General features: G+C 45.7%; 1 pseudogene; it reads right to left on the reverse strand.

Moving 5' to 3' along the window:
* Nucleotides 1-5,662: 5,662 nt before the first annotated feature.
* Nucleotides 5,663-5,827, reverse strand: LOC101648991 (annotated as a pseudogene).
* Nucleotides 5,828-8,146: the final 2,319 nt, after the last annotated feature.

An 8,146-nucleotide genomic window follows, 5' to 3' on the forward strand; every position in this document is an offset into this window, starting at 1 on the left:
CTATTTCACCAGGATATGAGTTTTATCAATGGTGTCCTGCTTTTGTCCCGCCTTACCAATGTTAAAATCTGGTCACCTTATGCTAAGGTCATGTTGGGAAGTGGGGACACAGACCATGGGGAACATGCGTGAGGCCAACCTAGAGGAAAGTGAGACAAACAGGAGAACAGAAAGAGAGGAAAAAAGACTGAATCCTGAGAACCTCCTTTGTGTTCCTGGATCCCACCATGCCTGAAGCTATTTCTGACCCCTGACCTCCTCTGAGTCTCAATAAACCAAAAGCAAAGCCTGTTGCCTTCCGGTCAATTCCTACCCATGTGGAACCTATAAGGCAGACTAGAACCATCGCAGATGGTTTCGTAGGTTGTAATCTTTACAGAAGTAAATTGCCTCATCTTTCTGCAGTGGAGCAGCTGATGGGTTAGAACTGCTGACCTTTCAGTTATCAGCCAAGCACTTAACCACTGTGTCACCAATGTCCTTCCACAGATGAATGAGTAAACAAAATGGGACACATACTTATAACGGCATACTATTCAATCAGTAGGAGAGATGAGGTGTTGACGCATGTTCTGATATGGATGGAGATTAAAGACATAATGCTGAGTGAAATAAATCGATACCAAAAGGACTCATACTAGATGAACTTCACTTTTCTTAAAAAAAAAAAAAAAAAGAAGAAGCAAATGTATAGAGATCAGAATTTTATTCGTGATTACCATGGCAGGAGAGAGAAGGAAAAGGAGGGTTATCAATGCTGGAAACATCACATTGATGAAGGGTAAGGTTACACAACTGATTATTATAATTGCTGTCAATAAGTCGTATGCCGGTAGGAAGTTGAATTAGCAAAAGTTGTGTAATAGAGTTGACAAAAACAATCACAAAAGAACAGAAGAAGATAAAAAAAAGAGTAAGTGCCGAGCCTATGTATGTCCAACTAAATGCCTCATGGGATTGGACTCCTTGGTCTGCATGTTTAGGGTCCCTGAAACCTCCCAGCTCCTTGGCCTAACTATGTGCTTGGTGTTTCTGTTCCACTTGTTAAATCTTTGCTTCGAACCCAGGGTCTTTACACTTTGCAAGCAGCCATCCAGGGCTCAACACTTGGGCTCTCTTCACCTGGAACAACAGGGGGACATGGAGCATGAGGAATAGGAAGAGCATCTAGAATGGGTGGTGCCTGGCTACAGTTACAGGGCATTTTAATCAAATAGAGTAATCTGGAATGTAGAAGAATTGTGATCAGTAGTGAGGAAATACAAAACAGAATTTCAAATTCGGAAATCCAGATTTTCCGGAGTCTGGGAGGTGTATGAACCCATCAAACTATTGCCCTGAGTTAACTTTTAAACCTTCTCATCTGCCAGCACAATGTTGCTCTCCAACAATTGGGCCTTCTTGATAGCATTTTCAAATTACATGTGACAAAAGCTTACTCACCATCCTCACGTCTAAGGAGAATGACTTCTTTCAAGACTGTTCATTCTTTTGGCAGTCCATGACGTATTCAATAGTCTTTGCTAGCACCACATTTCTTCTGTGGAAGCTTACTCATTTCCCAGCTTTTGCATGCTTAGGAAGTCATTGAAAATACCATACCTTGTATCAGGACCACCTTCATCCTCAAAATGACATCTTTGCTTCTGAACACTTTAGAGAGGTTTTTGGTATTTTTGTTGTTTTTTTGAGGGGACTTTCCCAAGGTATTATATCATTTGATTTGTTGCCTGCTGCTTCCACAGGCATTGCTCCTAGAGGAATTAAACCATTCACAACGCCAATAAAAACATCATGATATAGAGTGAAGAGATTGTGTTTGTCATGAATCTGGAGACCGAAGCAAAGGCCGCTGCTGCCAGAAGCAAAATGCTAGTGATGGACTGACCATGAGAGCAATAGGATGTCAACAAGTGAGCAAATCTGTTCTCCCTCCTCCTGTCCTTCAGCCTCCCTGGATCACTTCCTACTTGCAGAACCCAACAGAAAGCAGGCTGACTCGTGTGCTGCTCGGCTTGCAGCCCCATCGTCACAGAGGAAAGTAGATTGGAGCTGAGAGGCCAGAGTAACTCCCAAGGTTCTATGTGATCTAGCCAATGCCTCATCTGTGGGGGACCAGCCTCCACAACTGAATTGGTCCAAGGGGGCGGTTTTGTGATTGAGGGGTAAATTAAAGAGACCAGAGAGACCAGGCTTGCAAGGGCTCCTGATGGCGACAGAAGGGCTTCCCAGTTGTTTCCCACATTCCTTTTCCAACTTCATCTCTTCTATCTCCCCATTATGTAATCAATTCTAACCACAATGGATTTTTTAAAAATAATTTTATTGGGGGCTCTTACAACTCTTATCACAATTCATACATACATCCATTGTATGTCAAGCACATTTGTACATTTGTTGCCCTCATCATTCTCAAAACAGTTGCTTTCTGCTTGAGCCCTTGGTATCAGCCCCTCATTTTTCCCCCTCCCTCCCCACTGCCCCCTCCCTCATGAACCCTTGATAATTCATAAATTATTATTATTTTGTCATATCTTACACTGTCTGATGTCTCCCTTCACCCACTTTTCTGTTGTTCATCCCCCAGGGAGGAGGTTATATGTAGATCCTTGTAATCGGTTCCACCTCTCTCCCCTCCCCTCCCTTCCCTCCACCCTCCTGGTATCACCACTCTCACCACTGGTCCTGAAGGGATCATCTGTCCTGGATTCCCTGTGTTTCCAGTTCCTATCCGTACCAGTGTATATCCTCTGGTCTAGCCGGATTTGTAAGGTAGAATTGGACCATGATAGTGGGGGAGGAAGCATTCAAGAACCAGAGGAAAGTTGTATGTTTCATCATTGCTACACTGCACACTGACTGGCTCGTCTCCCTTCCCCGTGACCCTTCTGTAAGGGGATGTACAGTTGCCTACAGATGGGCTTTGGGTCTCCACTCTGCACTCCCCCTCATTCTCAATGATAAGATTTTTTAGTTCTTTAATGCCTGATACCTGATCCCTTCAACACCTCGTGATCACACAGGCTCGTGTGCTTCTTTCCCATGGGCTTTGTTGCTTCTGAGTTAGATGTTCATTTGTTTACTTTCAAGCCTTTAAGACCCCAGACGCTATATCTTTTGATAGCCGGGCACCATCAGCTTTCTTCACCACACTGGATTTCTCTCATTTCCCAAACACCCCAAGTTCATTCCCCTTTGGCATTACCACTTGCTGTTCCCTCTCCCAGCTCTCTCATTAGCTCGCGTGTACCTTAAAGCCACCCTTTCAGAGAGGATTGCTTTGATTGCACCAGTCTCAAGAACCATACCTCTCCCCACTAACCATTATCTTCATGGCCTTATCACTACTTAACATTCTCATTAAAAACAAAAAAAGTGTCTTCCCTGAACTACTCTTTAAGCCTTACGCCAAAATTAACCTGTGAGCTCAATCATCATTTTTCTTCCCCAAAGCTATGTATTTAAAATTTTAAATATCATTTTATTGAGGGCTCTTACATCTCTTTTTGTTGTTGTTTGTTTTTTAAATCATTTTACTGGGGGCTCATACAACTCTTATCACAATCCATACATACATCCATTGTGTCAAGCACATTTGTATATTTGTTGCCATCATCATTCTCAAAACATTTGCTTTCTACCTGAGCCCTTGGTATCACCTCATTTTTCCCCTCCCTCCCTGCTCCCCCTCTTACATCTCATAACAATCCATACCATACATCAACTGTATCAATCACATCTGTGCATTTGTTACTACCATCATTTTCAAAGCATTTTCTTTCTACTTGAGCCCCTGGTATCAGCTTCTCTTTTTTCCCTCCCTTCCCTACCCTCTCATCTTCGTGAACCTTTGATAAATTATAAGTACGAGCTATTTAATCTTTTACACCATCAGTTGTCTCCCTTCACCCATGTTTCTGCTGTTCGTCCTCCTGGTGGAGTGTGTGTGTGTGTGTGTGTGTGTGTTAGATATTGATCATTGTGATAAGTTCCCCCTTTCTCCCCCCACACTCCCCCTACCCTCATGGTATTGCTACTCCCATTACTGTATCTGGGGGTTTATCTGTCCTGGATTTTGTGTGTCCAGAGCTCTTATCTATAATGCTCTGGTCTAGCGGGTTTATAAGGTAGAACTGGATCATGACAGTGGTGGGGAGGAAGCATTAAAGAACTGGAAGACTGTTATATGTTTCATAGGTGTAATAGTTACATAATTTCATGTCAACTTGATAAATAGAATGTAGGGGTGGAGTCTAGCCTGTCAATCAGATCACAAGGTAACACCTACCAGGAGGATTCTAGGAATTTCCTCTCTTCTCCCTGGCAGCAGGATACTGTCTCTGCTTCACATTCCTGTTGACAGGCCACATGGAGCCACGCTGATGGCAGCCAGAGCCCTGGAGATGCATCCACTGCCATTGGACCCACAGCACTTTCCACCCATCGGCCTGTGATCTTCCTGCTTTCGGCATCCTTGCATGTGCTGCGTGAGTCTGAAGAGGAATTCATGGGCTGATATCAGACTTATGGGCTAATAGCGAACTTATGGACTTGACCTGGACTGGCCGGGCTATTTTATTGATGCATAATTACTTCATGGTATAAAGTTTTCTCATACATATATATGAATGTCTCCTGATTTATTTCTCTAGTCAACCTGGAATAACATAGTCAGTGTTATACTGTACCCTGTCTGACTAGTTGCATTGAGGTAGGGCTTGAGGCCCATTATCCGTCTGCTACCTTAATACTCAACATATAAATATATGTACATAGACCTACATCCCTATTGTTATAGGGATGTATAATACAATTGTATATTTACATACATATATTACATACATACATATATTACATTTACATTACATACATATATATTTTTTGACCTCTATAAATGTCTTTTGCCTCCTACATCCTTCCTGTTTCCTTTTACTTTCCTCCTGTCCCACTATCATGTTCGACCTTCTGTCAGCTCTCCCTATCCATATTTCCTCTCGGCTACATTACACTTGATCAAACCCCACCAGGCATTCTACACCTTCCTCAGCGTCAGGTTTAGATCTCTTGTCGTTCCCTTGTCCCTGAGTTTGTGGGCGCCCCTCTCCCTTTCCCCTTTCTCCTCCTCTCCCATTTCCTCAACCATACCCACTCCCAACTTTTGTTCCTGATGTTTCTCCTTGGGCTTGTTTACCTTGCCTATCTTATATAGATAGACTTAGAAAAAAACCCACAGCTTGCCATGACTGGCTTCTTTAATTGGAGATGAATGTGGCCCTTGAAGGAAAGAACCCATAGTTTAGCCAGCCACATAAACATTGTCCGCAGGAAGAGGCTGGTAACTCTGCATTTGACATTTGGTTTTTCCCTCTCAGTTAAGGTGACCAGATTTTAACATTGGTAAAACTGGACACCACTGATAAAACTCATACCCTAAAAAAACAACAAAAAACCTCATATCCTGGCGAAATAGCCACATGGCAGCCAAAAACCGCATACCCTAACTTGTCATGCATTCTTTCCAAAATCCGGGACTTTTTAGAAATGCCATGGGATGTGGGAAAAATTGTTAAAAATCAGGACTGTCCCACCAAAAGCGGGACGTCTGGTCACCTACTCTTGGTTCATTCCTATATGTTCAAGATTTAGATTCCTAAATCCTGCATCAGCATTTAACCAATTTTTTGTTGGTGGAAGGGGCCAGGACTGCTTTCTCCACACATAAACTGATTCAGAAGTTATCACCACCTGGGCAGAGATAGAAATATGATTCTGAATCTTTGTCACATTGGAAGTCCTCATTCTCCACATCATCATGTAACACTGCCATTATCACTGGGGTCAACAAGTGGGCTATTGTACCAGCCGTCTCATGCGGCCTTTGCCAGTTTAAACCTGTCCAGCTAATACCGGGCAGGGCGCTTTTAACTTGATCCAGTCAAGCTCTATCATCTTGAACCTGAAGAACAGATGGGTTTATTTGGTTTCTGGAGTGGTTTATGCCTCTGTTCTTGCTTTACAAAACTGAAAGAATTCATACAGCAGAAGCACTTTTGTAAACCCAAGTGGCTTTTATGCCGAAAAGGGAAGTTTAAGATATTTCACGAAACCCCAGGGGCCAAGATCAGGAAATCCCAAAAGACCACTCTAAGCGAGGTCTGAGAGGGGTGTGCGCCCACAGCCTCAGACCTACAAGAACACACCCAAAAAGAGAGGTGTTAAAGAGGCTTGGCCTTGCTGTGTCAGACTCTTATCTCCTCTGGCTGGGGAGGCATGGTTGAAGGTGTTGGTTGACCTCATTGACTGATTTTAAACACACTTGGGTAATGTCATGTGGCTGGGCCTAGTCTGTGTACACCTGGGCGGCCTAGGGTGCTTGTGTCTGAGCCTGCTCAGTTTAGATTTTTCCATAGGTGTCTAATTAACGTGCCTCATTTGTTTCCAGCCCCTTTGTGTGGCCCTATGCAAGCAGTGGGGAGACAAACGCCCCCCCCCCCTTAGCTCCTATTCTGGCTACCTAACAGGTTCACAATCTAATGATTATTACCTATGAGTACTATGTTTAAAAAAGAAAAAAAAACCCAGATATCTCAATCTGCTAAATGGGTGCATTTGTTAGCTAGGATCTTTGAAATTCTGAGGGGTTCACTAGTTGGTTGTTGGCCTCGTTAGATGAGTGGGTTTTGGACATTAAAAAGTAGGACAAGAAGAGGCACAAGAATGAAATAAAATACACTTAGGAATGAATGGCTTAAATTGTTGAACAGATCAATATGCCGAATATGCCACCCTGGCAGTGAAGCCAGATTTCTCAGGTCAAAAGGGGAGGTCGAGGGGGTCAAAGGTCAGGTTCTGGTCAAATTGGCATGAAACCGGAAGTCCCAGATCTGGTACGCTAAGATCCTTAGCCACCCGCTGCGAGTATAAATCCCCAGAGGCGGAGCCTCGGCCCCCGGAGGGGGAGGAGTCTGAGTCTCCCAATGGCAGCATGGGAGTTCCTCTACCGCAGCCAATCAGCGTCGGGAGACGGTAAAATTTAAACCCCCCCCCCCTTTACTGAGATCTGTCCCAAAAGCGTTTGTAGAAAGTGTAGCCGCTTGCCCCGCCCCCGAGGAGGCGGGCACAGAGGCGGGCTTTTCCTCCTAGCTCGCCTATCACCGTGGGCAGTCCTCCAAAGAGGCGGACGGAATCGCCAATCAGGACCGGCGGCTCTACCGTGGCCAAGCAGTTGGCTACAGTTGTTGCAACTTTTTTCGAAAGCTCTCTTTCCCGGGAGATAAGGGCGGTGACAGATCGGAGCCATGGCGAGAGGTATTCGCTCGGGGCACCGGTGCCGGGGCTGCCGGGCGGGGATCGTGCTAGTCTGAGGTCGGGGTGCGGGTGGGCAGAGCGCGGGACGGGAGGGGGAGGGGCTGTCGTGGAGCCCACCCCTCTGGACCCCCAGGCTGCTCCCCGAGCCCTCCTTGTGCTTTACCTCGGTTTTCTCTCTCCAGAGGCAGCGGATCCTTCAATCCATGAGCTTTGGAAACTCCAGCTCCGATTGCCTGCGGAGCATGGTTGTGATAGCTCTTATTACAAAGGACCGGGTTAGGGTTTGCCCACTTTGAAGCTCTCTCCGGGTGGTGAATGGGGTGAACCCGAGGCGACGGCCCTGCCTGAGCGGCCAGGAGTGGGGCTGCAGGTGCTGGAACCGTAACCTAATTCCCGAGGAGCACCCTGAGTCAGCTGTGGGAGCAGACTAGGGCGGGGCCGAGCTGGATCGCTGGCCCACTTTAGGGGAAACAGGGTCCCTCGCACCCTGCAGTTGATAAGGACTCCAGTCGTGGGGAGATGCCTTGGTTTATGGCACCGCGGCAGGCGGCGTTCCAGCCGCAAGCCTTCCTTTGCACACTTAGTTTGCTGCCAGGACTGTCAAACCCACGTTATGCGGCAAAGTGATTTTCAGCTGGGGTCATTCCCAGCCGCTTCTCCTGCATGCTAAAGAGCTAAGACTCACTTAAAAAATAAGTTGGGGGGGCGGTTCTCATTTTTCCTCCAATGCCAAGGCATCCTTAGTGTTAAGTTGTTAGTCGGAATTTGCCCGAGTCCTGTCTGCTCTCTATAGCATTGGTGGTGAATTAAAAAAGTGATGCATTCGGCACATCGTTAT

This window comes from Echinops telfairi, unplaced genomic scaffold (assembly GCF_000313985.2).
Source record: "Echinops telfairi isolate 266 unplaced genomic scaffold, ASM31398v2 ScPeMD7_7412;HRSCAF=8450, whole genome shotgun sequence".
NCBI lineage: Eukaryota > Metazoa > Chordata > Mammalia > Afrosoricida > Tenrecidae > Echinops > Echinops telfairi.